The sequence below is a fragment of the Arachis hypogaea genome, chromosome 17 (genome assembly GCF_003086295.3).
Source record: "Arachis hypogaea cultivar Tifrunner chromosome 17, arahy.Tifrunner.gnm2.J5K5, whole genome shotgun sequence".
NCBI classification, from domain to species: domain Eukaryota; kingdom Viridiplantae; phylum Streptophyta; class Magnoliopsida; order Fabales; family Fabaceae; genus Arachis; species Arachis hypogaea.
Genome location: NC_092052.1, coordinates 105,414,994 through 105,429,816, shown reverse-complemented (window position 1 = coordinate 105,429,816; position 14,823 = coordinate 105,414,994). Strand labels below are relative to the sequence as shown.

General features: G+C 39.7%; 1 non-coding gene across 1 annotated transcript; it reads left to right on the top strand.

The window, feature by feature from the left end:
- Positions 1-13,946: 13,946 nt before the first annotated feature.
- Positions 13,947-14,050, top strand: LOC112767787 (small nucleolar RNA R71). The gene has a single exon (XR_003185227.1). It is a non-coding gene; the product is annotated as a small nucleolar RNA R71 (small nucleolar RNA).
- The last annotated feature ends 773 nt before the right edge of the window (positions 14,051-14,823 follow it).

The window sequence follows — 14,823 nt, the reverse complement described above, 5'->3', positions numbered from 1 at the left end:
ACCAGTGTCAATCACATATAGCCTGCCATTGAAGAAATTACTCATAAGCAAAGAGAGCAGTAATACCGGAGTTAATTCAGAAAGACAAAGCAACTCCAATCCTTCAACATATCCCTCTCACTGATTTCCATTTAATTTACAGAGTATCTTTATTAATTATATGTCTTCATAGTTTCATGATCATCATAATTCAACAACCTTCTGATCTGTCTGACTAAGATCTGCAAGATAACCATAGCTTGTTTCAAGCCACAATCCTCGTGGGATCGACCCTGACTCGCTCAGGTATTACTTGGACGACCCAGTGCACTTGCTGGTACTGCTGTACGAAAGTGTGGGGATCGTACGCACCAAGTTTTTGGTGCCGTTGTCGGGGATTGTTCGAGTTTGGACAAACTGACGGGTTGTCTTGCTCCCTAGATCAGGTAATTTTTATTTTTTATTTGAGTCTTTTATTTTTATTTTCTTTTTTAATTTTCAAAAATTATTAAAAAAATTTTTCAAAAATAATTTTCTTTCCTTTGTTTGATCTTTGATTTTGTGTGAGTCTTTTAATTTTTGTTTTCATCTTTTTTGTTTTTCGAAAAATAAAAAATTTTTTTCAAAAATATTTTTCTTTTCTTTGTTTAATTTGTGTTCTTGGTATTGAGTCTTCCATGTTCTTGTTTCCTGTTTTTCAATTCCAAAAAAATTTTAAAACTCTTCTAAAAACCTTTTTCATATAGTTTATTTTTGAGCATCCTTAGCTTTCTGTTTGGGAGTCTTTGTTTGTGTTCTTGATTAAGTCTTTTATTTTCTTCATCTATATTTTTTTTGAAAAAATTAAAAAGCCTTTCAAAAATATTTTTTTATTTTCTTTGTTTAATCTTTATTCTTAGTTTGAGTCTTTTGTTTTTGTTCTTGTTGAGCCTTGCGTTTTCTTTGAGTCCTGTTTTCTAAAAATTTTCAAACATAGTTTCTTTGGTCAAATCTTATGTCAAGTCTTTAAATTTGGTATTTTCTTATTATTTTTCTTTTGATTTTTGAAAATTTATGTTTAGTTTTCTAAAAATTTTAAGTTTGGTGTCCTTTTTATGTTCTTGTATTCTTTGAGTCTTTGAGTTTTGTTTTTTGTGTTCTTGTGGGTCTTCAAAGTGTTCTTGAGTCTTTCATGTGTGTTGATTTTAAAATTTTTAAGTTTGGTGTTTCTTTGTATTTTCCTCCAAAATTTTCGAAAATAAGGAGCATTAGATCTAAAAATTTTAAGTGTTGAGTCTTTTACTTGTTTTTCTCTTTCAACATTAAATTCAAAAATAAAAAAATATCTTCTCTAACTTAATTTTAACATAATTTTTGAAATTTTTAATTAAAAATTCAAATTTCAATTTCAAATTTTTTTATCTTATCATATCTTAGTTTTCAAAATTTCAAAAATCAAATCTTTTCAAAAATAAAAATCTAATCTTTTTAAAAAATCTTATCTTTTTCAAAAATCTTATCTTATCTTTTTCAATTTTCAAATTTTAAGAATTCAAATTTCAAATTTCAAAATTAAAAATCTTATCTTTTTCAAATTTCAATTTTCAAAAATCAAATCTTTTTCAAAAATTAAATTTCTTATCTTATCTTTTTCTAATTTCAAATTTTAATTTCAAATATTTTCTTATCTTATCTTCTATCTTATTTTAAAATTCAAATCTTTTCTTAATTAATATCTTATCTTTTCTCTCTTCTATTTCAAAACAACCTAACTAACTCTCATCTCTTCTTAATTTTTGAAAACTTCTCCTTCTTCTCTCTCTTCTATTTTCGAAAATTTAACATTTAAATTTTAATTTTTTTAAATTAATTAATTTAATTTTTGAAAACTAAATAATAAATAAATAAAATAAAAAAATATTTTAATTCTTATTTACTTTTTCTATTTATACTTCTTCTCTTCTCATCTCTACTCATATCACTCTTCTTGTTCCCCCTCTGTATTCTTCCTTCTCTCTTTTATTTCTTTCTTCTTTCTTCACATCTCACTGGAAGCTCTTTTGTCCAAGTGGTACAAAAAGCTTTCTTCTTTTCTTTCTTCTCCTTTCTTGTTTATAACCAGGAACAGGGATAAAGAACCACTCTTGACTCCTGATCCTAAACCTGAGAAGACTCTAATGAGGCGCCTACATCAAGCTAGAGCACAACACTCTGGAAGAGAGCTTTTAGAAAATTTTGAACAAGAAATAGAGGACATGGCCGAACCTCAAGAGGAGCCTGAAAAGGTTCTTGGTGACTTCACCATGCCTACCTATGACTTTTATGGCAAAAGTATCTTTATACATGCCATTAGAGCTAACAATTTTGAGCTTAAGCCTCAGTTAGTCTCTTTTCTACAGCAGAATTACAAATTCTATGGACTTTCATTGGAAGATCCACATCAGTTCTTAGCTAAATTCTTATAGATATGTGATACTGTAAAGACTAATGGAGTAAATCCTGAAGTCTATAAGCTTATGCTCTTTTCCTTTGCTGTAAGAGACAGAGCTAAGATATGGTTGGATGCCCAACCAAGAGAGAGTCTTGACTCTTGGGAAAAGCTGGTTAATGCTTTTCTGGCTAAATTCTTTCCTCCTCAAAGGATGAGCAGGATTAGAGTGGAAGTTCAAACCTTCAGACAAAGAAAAGGTGAATCCCTCTATGAAGCTTGGGAAAGATACAAGTAACTGATAAGGAGATGTCCTCCTGACATACTCTCAGAATGGTCCATCATAGGTGTGTTCTATGATGGTTTGTCTGAGATGTCTGCAGGTGGATCACTCCACTTGAAGAAAACACCTGCAGAAGCAAGAGAACTCATTGAAATGGTTACAAACAACCAATTTATGTACACTTCTGAGAGGAATCCTGTAAACCATGGGATCCCTCAGAAGAAAGAAGTTCATGAAGTTGAGACTTTGAATGCCATATTGGCTCAGAATAAGATTTTGATCCAACAGGTCAGCATGATCTCTCAGCATCTAATTGGAATAGATGCAAACTGCAGCTTGCAGTACGCAGGAAGCTTCCCATGAAGAAGAAGCTTATGACCCTGAGCAACCCACCATGGAGGAGGTGAATTACATGGGAGAACCCTATGGAAACACCTACATCCCTTCATAGAGGAGCCATCCTAATCTTTCATGGAAAGATCAACAGAAATCTCAGCAAGGTTTCAATAACAATCAAGGTGGTAGGAACTAGAATAGGTTCAACAACAGACCACCATTCCCATATTCTCAAGGGAATGTGGAAACCTCTAAGCAGAGCCTCTCTGACTTAATAACTTTGGTTTCCAGCCTCTCTAAGACCACTCATAGTTTCATTAATTAAACAAGGTCCTCCATTAGAAACTTAGAGGTGCAAGTTGGTCAACTGAGCAAGAGGATCCCTGAGACTCCTCCTGAAACTCTTCCCAGTAATACTGAGGTAAATCCTAAAGAAGAGTGCAAGGCCATAACCATGGAGGTGAAGGCCGAATTGGAGGAGAATGGGAAGGCGTTGAACGCCAGTGAAGAAGCCTTCACTGGGCGTTCAACGCCCAAACTGGCAGCAAGGCTGGCGCTGAACGCCAGTGAGGAACCCCTCACTGGGCGTTCAACGTCCATCCTGGCAGTAGAGCTGGCGTTGAACACCAGCCAGGGAGCACTGGCTGCTCCCTGGCTGGTGTTCAATGCCCAAATACCCAGGCTTTCTGGCATTGAACGCCAGTGAGGAACCCATCACTGGGGATTCAATGCCCAACCAGGTAGGCTTCCTGGCGTTGAACGCCAGTGAGAAATTCCTTACTGGGTGTTCAACGCCCACAATCTTAGGGAAGTTGGCATTGAACGCCAGCAAGGACATCCCTTCTGGGTGTTCAACGCCCAGAATACTAGAGGAACTGACGTTTAACGCCAGCCAGGGTGGACAGCAAGGGTGTTCAACATCCAAAGAGCTAACAGAGCTGGGGTTGAACGCCAGTCAAAGCACACCCTTTGAATGCTTAAACCCCACTCAAGAATCCTCTAGCCTAGAACCAAGGAAACCATAAAGACCATAGAGGTTCCTTTGAATGCACTTCTGCAGTGCATGAGTTCTGATGATTACTCATCCTCTAAGGAGGATAAAGATACTAGGGAAGAATAAGTTACTCGGTACCTAGGAGCTCTAATAAAGCTGAATGCCAAGTTATTTGGTAAATAGCCACTGGAGGAAGAACCTCCATTGCTTACCAAACAACTCCATGCTTTGGTTCAGCAAGAGCTACCACAGAAGCTTCCAGATCCTGGACGCTTTCTGATTCCTTGCACCATAGGCACTATGACCTTTGAAAAGGCTCCATGTGACCTAGGGTCAAGCATTAACCTCATGCCACTCTCTATAATGGAGAAACTAGGCATCATTGAGGTGAAATCTGCAAACATCTCATTAGAGATGGCAGACAAGACAATGAAGAAGCCATATGGCTTAGTAGAGGATGTCTTGGTGAAAGTTGAAAACCACTACATCCCTGCAAACTTTATTATCTTGGACATAGGAGAGGATGGGAATGATTGTGTCATCCTTGGAAGACCTTTCCTAGCCATAGCCAATGCTATCATTGATGTGGCTAAGGGAGAACTGACCCTACAGTTAGGGGAGGACCACATCTTATTCAAGATGCCTCATCCCAATTCTTCCTCTAAAAGAGAGATAACTGTGCAACACCTAGTGTTCCAACCCTCTCTTTTTGTAAAGAGCATGGAAAAGCCCCTAGACATCAATTCTAAGTTTGGTGTTGGGCAGCCATCAACAAGCTCTAAGCACAAAGATACTAAGAAGAAAGTACCTAAAGGCTGGAAGGACAAGAAAGTTCCAACTAAAGGCCTCTCACCTGGCATGAGAGTTGTCTTCACTAAGAAGCCAGCCTTACCACATACAGTGGGTCCCAAAGCATCTTTCACCTACCCTACCTACCCCACTTACTTTCACACTTCCCCATACACACTTCCCTATAGACCCTAGACCAATCACATCCATACCACTTCTCCAAAACCATCATAATTCCCACTTATCCCCACCCACTTCAAAATCAAATTTCCCATCCAAAACCCACCCTATGGCCGAACCTAACCCCACTTCATAACCCTTCATACACACACCTCTCATACCCTACTACACCCACAAGGCCGAAAGCCCTCTCTCCCTCTATATCCTTCTATTTTTTTCTTTTTCTACTCCATTCTTCCCTTCTATTTATTTTTGCTCGACGACGAGCAAAGTTTTAAGTTTGGTGTTGGAAAAGTATAGCTTTTTTTCTTTCCATTACCATTCATGGCACCCAAGGTTGGAGACACCTCTAAGAAGAAGAAAGGAAAGGCAGTAGTCACTCCCTCTGAATCTTAAGAGATAGAGAGATTCATCATCAAAGCCCACCAAGACCACTTCTACGAAGTAGTGGCTGAGAAGAAAGTGATCTCTGAGGTCCCTTTTATGCTCAAGAAGAATGAGTATCCGAAAATCCGAAGAGAGATCCAAAGAAGAGGTTGGGAAGTCCTAACCAATCCCAATCAGGATGTTGGGATTCTCATGGTGCAAGAGTTCTATGCTAATGCAAGGGTTACTAAAAACCATGACACTAGTGTGAACCCAAATCAAGGAATTGGATCACCATGGTCCGAGGAAAAGTCTTAGATTTCAGCCCGAAAAGTGTGAGATTGGCATTCAACTTGCCTCTAATGCAAGGAGACCCTCATCCTTACACTAGGAGAGTTAACTTTGATCAGAGATTGGATCAAGTGCTCTCAGACATCTGTGTTGAAGGAGCACATTGGAAAAGGGATTCTCAAGGCAAGCCCATTCAACTAAAAAGGGTTGACCTTAAGTCCAAAGCTAGAGGATGGTTGGAATTCATCCAAAGATCCATCATCCCTACTAGAAATTGGTCAGAAGTGACTGTTGACAGAGCCATCATGATCCATTGCATCATGATTGGAACTGAGGTTGAAGTACATGAGGTGATTCCTCAAGAATTGTACAAGGTAGCTGAGAAGCCTCACACCAATGCAAGGTTAGCATTCCCACACCTCATTTATCATCTATGCAATTCAGCTGAAATTGTCATAAATGGAGATGTCTCCATTAGGGAGGACAAGCCCATCACCAAGAAGAGGATGGAGCAAACCAGAGAGCATGCACAAGAGCACGTGCAGCAGCCTCATTATGAGATTCCTGAGATGCCTCAAGGGATGTATTTTCCTCCCCAAAGCTATTAGGATCAATGGCAAACTTCTCTTGGAGAATTGAGCACTAATATGGAGCAATTGAGAATGAAACATCAAGGGCATGCTACCACGATCAATAAAATAAGAGAAGATCAAAGAGCCATAAGGGAAGTGATGCACGAAAAGCTTGTCTCTCAACAAATCTCCCTTCGGCAAGTGTACCGAATTTGTCGTCAAGTAAAAACTCACAATAGAGTGAGGTCGAATCCCACAGGGATTGATTGATCAAGCAACTTTAATTAGAAGAATGTTCTAGTTGAGCGAATTCAGAATTTGGGTTGAGAGTTGCAGAAAATAAAATGGCGGGAATGTAAATAACAGAAAAGTAAATGCTAAAATTAAAGGACTGGAAGTAAATGACTGAAAATAAATTGCAGAATTGTAAATGGGAATGGGGATTTGCTCATAAAAGTAAATGGCAGAAATTAAAGAGAATGGGTAAGATCAGAGATGGGAGTTCATTGGGCTTAGGAGATGTTGCAATTCTCCGGATCAAGTTCATTTTCATCTCTTCCTCAATCAATGCACTCATTGATCTCCTTGGCAATCTTAAGTGATTGAATTACAATTTCTTGCAATTCAATCTCTCAAATCTTGATCAATAGCCAATTCCTTGGTCAATTGCTCATGATAAGAGATGAAGTATGGTCACTGATTATACCACATGCATTTCCTAAATCAAGTATTGAGAGGGTTATAGTCACATACCCATCCAAACCCAATTTGGTCCAGCATGAGAAAGCATTTCTAGCTTGATCTCTTCATTCCTCTTTCAAGGTTCAAAAGAGATCCAAGTTTGAATAGCTTCTCTTCCAAGATAACTACTCAATTGGATGAAGATCGAAAGCTTTCAAGTAAAATCAAGAGAAAAGATAGAAGAAGAATAATGAAAATTAGTATTGATCCATCAAATTACAACAGAGCTCCCTAACCCAATGAAAGGGGTTTAGTTGTTCATAGCTCTTGAAAATGAAAACAAAGATGGAGAATACATCATAAAACTAGAAAATGCAGAGAAAGTAAAATACAGAGAGTAGTTCTCTTTTTCCAGCTTCCAGAACTCCTTTTACAATTCAAAGCTACTCCTATATATACTACTCTTCTCAGCTTCTAGTTTGCTCTTCAAGTCTTGGGCCTTTGGATCTTGAGTTTGAAGCAGTTCTTTTCTTCATTTGGGCTTGGCTTTACTTGCAGAGAGAAAGTGCTAAGTGGGCAGAGACTTTAGCTCAGGGCATTAGGGGTGTCAACATTTAATGAAAGTATAAGTTCGGGAACGTTAGTGACACTTAACATTTTCACTAACGTTCCAATGTACCCCTTTGCCTCACGTTAGAGCCCATGTTAACTAGGTTAACGTGGCTTCTAACGTGGCCTTGCCAACCTTCGAGAATGTTAGTGACACTCAACATTGTCACTAACGTTCCAGTGTGCCCCTTTTTGCTTCACGTTAAAGCCCACGTTAACTAGGTTAACGTGGCTTCTAACGTGGCCTTGCCAACCTTCGAGAACGTTAGTGACACTCAACATTGTCACTAACGTTCCAATGTGCCCCTAGATCTCACGTTAGAGTCCACGTTAACTAGGTTAACGTGGCTTCTAACGTGGCCATTCTTAGCCATCCCAACGTTAGTGACAATGTTGAGTGTCACTAACGTTGGCTCATCATTCATTCCTCATCGTTAGCTTCCACGTTAACTAAGTTAACGTGGCTCCTTGGGGGTTGTGTGGTTGCTTCCAACGTTAGTGACAATGTTGAGTGTCACTAACGTTGTCGACAACTCTCACTTCTTACGTTAGCTCCCACGTTAACCAAGTTAACGTGGGAGTTAACGTGGTGTGTTGCATCCTTAGGCCAACGTTAGTGACAATGTTGAATGTCACTAACGTTGGCTTCTCTTCCCCCTTTAACGTTAGAGGCCACGTTAACTAGGTTAACGTGGGCTCTAACGTGGCCACTCATGAGTGTTTGCCAACGTTAGTGACAATGTTAAGTGTCACTAATGTTGGCTCTACTTCCCTTTTCCACGTTAGAGTTCACGTTAACTCAGTTAACGTGACTCTTAACGTGGGCAATGATGGCTTTGAGAGTGTCATTGGCAATCACTTTTCTCATTTAACCTTGCAAGTTACCTCCCTTTCCTTGCTTCCTTTGGTCCTGAAATCAAGCAATAGAGTGCATCAAAGTTCTAGTCCAAGTCATGGGCAATGCAACATACAATTTGTCACTAAACTTATGCAAAATCCTCATGAAATAATGTAAAATGCACAATGTATGCTTGAATCAAGGTGTAGGTGAATATCTACCCAAAACTAGCTTATTTCCTAAAGAGATGCATGAAACTACCCTAAAAACGGTAAAGAAAAGGTCAGTGAAACTGGCCAAGATGCCCTGGCATCACAACACCAAACTTAAAGCTTGCTTGTCCCTAAGCAAGTACTGGAACAAGAGAATGATGAATGGAATATCCAGAGGAATGAGTCATTCTTGTGGAAGTCATGTTATTGATTTTATGGTGGTTTCATGCATAGCAACTTAGGTTCATTCCATTACTGGCTTTCAGACCTTTATCATGTCCCTAAACACTTACTTTGTCTATATCCCATGAGACTTTTATTCATTGATCCTTTTATTGTTATTTCAAGGGTTATTTGTGTTATTTAGGCTAAGTGCTCTGTAAGGGGGCAACTCTTTAAGATAAGTTTTCAGCCAACACTTCCGAACCAGTTGGTTCAAGGTGCTAGGTGTTGAAGCACCCCTAAGGACTTACTCCTTCAAGTCTCTCCCCCATACATACACACCACAGGCATATAGTTTGTTTATTTTCTTTTCTTGAGACCTTGGTGTCCAGCACCTCTTTGGGTTACTAAATGCTCTGTAGTGAGGGTTACTCTTGATGGTGGATTTTCAGCTGATAATCCCGGGTTAGTTAACCCAAATTACCAAGTGATAAAGCACCCCTGAGAGCTTATTCATCCAAGTAGATCCCTCACACAGGAACACGACAGACACTTGTCTCAAGGTCCAAACCATAGGTGCCTAGCCTTATTACTTACTCTTTTTCTTTTGTTTTTCACTTCCATTGTTCTTTCCCTTTTCTCTTATTAGGATCTTGTTATTAACTTAGTCTCATGGGTATATCCAAAGAAAAGTATTCAGGCCAGATAGTTGTCCTCCTAGCCTTGTGGTTGAACCAACTTAGCTAACTTATGACTACCCCAAAGATTCATGAATGCACTTCCACAATATGAACTCTACTCTGGTCTTTTAAAAACATAAACATTCTCTTCTTCATTTTAAAATGGACAAGCTTACAAGTAAATAAGGGAAAGATGCAGTGACATTTAAACCAGAAATCATGGACCTATTCAGAAAGAAAACTTAAAAGACAGAATTTAAAAAGTTTAAACATAACATGGAAGCAGGTTCTATTTCATACAAGATCTTCCTTATTTAAAGCATAGAAAACGATGGACTAAAAGGAACTCCACCACCTTTCATTCATGTGGATGCCCATGCTCCCCTCCTTTCTTGTCCTCATTGTGTCTCTCTTGAGTGCTTGTGCTCCCACTTCCTTTGCCTTTTCCAAGCAGCTTCTTCCAGAAACCACCATCTTCCATCTTCTTCTTGAGTGTCTCCTTTTGCTGTTTTACCTTCCTCTCTTCTTGTTCTACAAAATCTTTTTGGACCTCATCATATGTAGGGATGGCATACTGTAGCTGATGTATGTTACTAGTCATGTAGTTCAACTTGGCTTGAGTGTTCACATAGAACTCTTCCCTATGTAGTTGCCTTCCTTCATTGAGTACACTGAACTCATTGAAAGTTTTCATTTGGGATATCTGCCGCTGGTTGAGTTCTTTGTTGCTGAGCAGGTATAGTATAAACCAATCGTTCGAGTGTAACTGACCTCCCTGGGTTCACCCAGTCTGGGTTGCTGTCCTCAAATACTACCTTGGCCTTGTTGCATAAGCGGAGAATGGTGCTGGGGTAACCTATCGTTCCTCTTGAGTCACTTTTCTCCGCCATCTTTCTAATGCCTTCAGCTATGAGTTCATAGACCTTGATTTCTCCTCCCTTCAGTATACAGTGCACAATTGTGGCTCTCTTGACATTCACCTCCGAGTTGTTTGCAGTTGGGAGAATAGACCTTCTCACTAGCTCAAACCACCCCTTGGCTTCAGGAGTGAGGTCTGTTCTCTTGATGAACTTTGGTTTATTTCCCGTACTCCTTTCCCAGTCAGCTCCTGGTACACAGATATCTTGCAGAATTATAATTGGGGTTGTCCAATCTTGAGTCATAGCTTTCTTCTTCAAACTGTATAGGCCGTAGCTTCAATGCCCTCATGACACTCATGGGACCAAAGTCCACCATCTTTTCTCTCACAAAGCTTGTATATGACTCATCCTTCTTATCATATCGAACCGCATTTGCATAAAATTCTCTTATGAGGTTTGCATTTACCTTAATGACCGGGTCAGTGAGGAGCTCCCATCTTCTCCTTTCTATCTTCTCTGTAATTTCGGGGCACTCAGTCTTTTTAACTTGAAATCCCAGCTCATAAATGATTTCCTTATCAACCATCCACCCGTATTGCAATACATGATGCAAGCTTCTAAATCTCTTCTCATCATATGGGTGTTCTTCCATGGGTTCCTTTCCCTTCATTCTCTTAGAACTTGAAGATGCCATGAATAATGGTTAATATGTGAAGGTGGTAAGGTTGTGGAGACTTTTGGTTGTTTTAGGGTTTTATGGCAATGAAGAGAGTGAGGTGAGGAATGTTTATAATCGGATAGAGGGTGTCTTGTACCGAAATGAAGAGTGGTGAAGGGTGTGTGATGACAATGAAGGGTGGAACGGACAAGGGTCGTTTATATAGAGAAGTTGTGAGAGAATGGAGGGTGTAGATTGATGAAGTGGTCACTTGATGGACGGTTGGGGTTATGCATGGCTAGAAGACAAGGATCATCACTTTATGATAGGGATTGCTCGGTCTTCTAGGGGTCCCATTTTTTTCAATGTTGCATGGCAACATTTTCCAATGTATTCCCTTTTTAGAACAAGTGTGTAGCCCCCTCCTTTTGTGGTGTCCGAACCTTCTTTGTTTGGTTGTCCAATCTATCCCTTTTAATGCTCCTTTTCTTTTCCTATAAAGACAAACTAAGAAAAGTAAGAAAAAATATTACGATGACCATATGAACTTTACGACTAATATTAATAAAAGGGAAGAAAAGATTTGATTGTTTATTTATGAATTCCAACTAACTAACTAACTATTGGTGGGTCCTTATATGCATTTTGGTGGCACCATGGGGTGACACCAAACTTAGTTTGGAGCACTGTGATGGAGGTTTTGTGTTCAAAGCTCCCAAGACTAGCATGCATCTTGGTTTGCTTTGAACACCAAACTTGTTCCTCACTATCTTCTGCACAAGAAGGTTTTCACCAATTGTTTGTCAAGTTTGGATTGAAATTCATAAATATTGACTTATTCACTATCTTCTGAAAGCATATAAAACATGGGTTGCCTCCCATGAAGCGCTTCTTTAGCGTCACTAGCTTGACGTTTTTCCTTCATCAGGGTGGTTGGTAGTGCTTAAAGTCCTCCCCTCTTGCTGTGGATTTATATCCATTGGTTGGATCAATGATCTCAACATGTTCCAGGGAAAGAACTCTGTTGATAGTGAAGACCTTGGGTAACTGAGATGGTACAGTAGGGAGATTAGGGGGAATATCTGGGAAGTAAGCCGAGACAACTCTATCCCCTGGAGAGAAGTCTTCCGTAGGGATCTTCTTGTTCTTCCACCTCCTTGGTACCTTCTTCTTTGTTTCTTTTGAAGTTGCCTTCCCCTTGGTGACCTCTCTTTCTAAAGGAGTTGTGATGCTGTCTTCACTTGCCTCTAGAGGTTTAGGTTCCTCCAACTTTTCCTTGAGCTTTGGCAATTGCTGTTTTCCTTGTTTATCTATTAAGGGGGTTTCAGAATGAACTGACTGTGCTTCAGTGCTTGTTTCCTCCTTCAGTGTCTCATTATCATTTGTGCTTAGTTCTTTGTCTTCTTGATCTGTTTCTTGTGACAGTTTGAAGACATTGAAGCTAAGTCGTTCATCATGGATTCTCAATATTAGCTCCCCTTTCTCTACATCTATAAGTGCTCTGGCCGTAGCTAGGAATGGTCTTCCCAATATGATTGGGTGAGTGTGACTCTCTTCCATGTCCAGAATGACAAAGTCTGTTGGGAGAAAGTATTTCCCAACCTTTAGCAACACATTTTTCACTACTCCTATTGCTTGCTTTTGAGTTTTGTCAGCCAGTCTGATGATTACATCTGTGGGCATTATCTCATTAATCTGCAGCCTCTTCACCAGGGATAAAGGCAGTAAGTTGATGCTAGCTCCCAAATCACATAGTGCTCGATCGAACATAGTTTCACCTATGGCACAAGAGATGTGAAAACTCCCTGGGTCTCTTCTTTTTGTAGGCAGCTCAGGTTGAATAAGGGCACTACATTCCTTGTTCATCACTATAGTCTGGCCTCCTTTGAGTGAGCTTTTCCTGGGAAGAAGTTCCTTCATATACTTGATGAATGCAGGCATTTGTTGAATTGCCTTGATGAATGGTATGTTTACATGCAGAGATGCAAACAAGTCTAGGAACCTTGAGTATATTCTCTTTTCCACAGCACCATTGAGCAGTTGAGGGAAGGGAGCATAGAGCTTCAGCAACTCTTGTTGTGAGATTTCTGGTCCTTGGTGATCTCTATCCTCCTCCTTTGTTGAGTTGTCTTCAGGTTATTTGCAAAGTTTGCCTTGCTTGTCTTCAGTCTCTTGATCACTCGTAGTGACTATTTTGCAATCTTCCCATCTTACTTTCTTTGCTTCTTCCTTGGGGTTTTTCTCCGTGTCACTTGGGGAGCTATCGGTAGGTTTAGGAATCTTCTCAGCTAAATATCCCACCTGGAATTCCAGCTTCCTAATGGTCTCTCCCTGGTTCTTAATATTGGCTCACACTTCCTCTTTGAACACCTTATTTTCTTGAATCTCTTGGCATATTCCTTCAAGTAAGGCTTCAATCTTAGAGAGCTTGTCATCAATTGATGGGTGATTCGGAGCAGATGTGCTATTTTGGTTTTGATAAGCATATGAAGAAGTGTTGTTGTGGGGGTGTTGAGACGTCCTCTGTGTGAATTGCTGGTGAGCTGCATTGCTGTTGGAGTTGTAACGTTTCTGGTCTTGGTTTTGATCTTGCTCACTTCCCCACCCAAAGTTTGGGTGGTTTCTCCATCCAGGGTTGTAGGTTTTAGAGTATGGATCATAATTTTTTCTTGGTGAATTCCTAATGTAGTTGGCTTGCTCCTGACTCCCCTCTGCTTTTTCATTCACTCCTTCTTGGATTGTTGATAAAGTGGAGATTGCTGCTACTTGGTTCATCTCCATCTTCTTGGTGAGGTCAGCCAGCTTCTGGGTAATGAGTTTGTTTTGGGCCAACAGAGCATCTACATTGTTTAGCTCCATTACTCCTCTTGTGTTCCCTCTTTCGGAAGCATAGAAGTAGTCGTTCTCTGCTACTGTTTCAATAACATCTATGGCTTCCTCAATGGTCTTCTTCTTGTTCAAAGATCCTCCAGATGAATGGTCTACGACATTCTTTGACTCATAAGAGAGTCCTTCATAGAAAATGTGTAGCTGCACCCATTCGTTGAACATGTCAGGTGGACACCTCCTTGTTAAGTCCTTGAACCTCTCCCATGCTTCATATAGAGTCTCACCATCTTGTTGCCTAAAAGTTTGGACCTCAGCTCTCAGCCTATTGATTCATTGAGGAGGGTAAAATCTTGCTAAGAATTTGTTCACCACGTCTTCCCAAGTTGTCAAGCTTTCCCTTGGGAAAGATTCCAGCCATTTGGCTGCCTTGTCCCTGAGTGAGAATGGAAATAAGAGTAGTCTATAGGCGTCAGGATGAACACCATTAGACTTCACTGTGTCACATATTCTCAGGAAGGTGGTTAAATGTTGATTGGGGTCTTCTTGAACACTTCCTCCAAACGAACAGTTGTTCTGAACAAGGGTGATAAGATGTAGTTTAAGTTCAAAGTTGTTGGCATGGATTGTTGGCTTTTGGATGTTACTTCCATAATTGCCTGGGTTTGGATTGATGTAAGAGCCCAAAACTCTTCTATCCTCCCCAACATGATTTGCTCTACCTCCTCCCCCATGGTTGTGATCTTCTTCTTCATGATGGTTTTCCATGTTGTCTTCCATGTTTGTTTCAAAGAATTCCTCTTCTTCCTCAGCACCAACCACTTTCTTTCCTCTTGTCTCCCTCCTTAATCTAAGGAAAGTCCTCTCAGGTTTAGAATCGAAGGAAGTTGAGGCCCCGCTTCTTCTCCCTGTCATACAACCATCAAGTGCAAGCAAGAAAAGATAGGTGCAGAAAGTATTTGTGTCAGAATTACTGTTAGTTGTGGGTGATGCAATATATCAAACAGTTAGTGGGTTAGCAAACAGAATTGAAAATAACAAAGAAGAACAAAAGAGTAGAGGGGGAAGGGAAGAAGTTTAACTAAAACAAAAAGTAAATC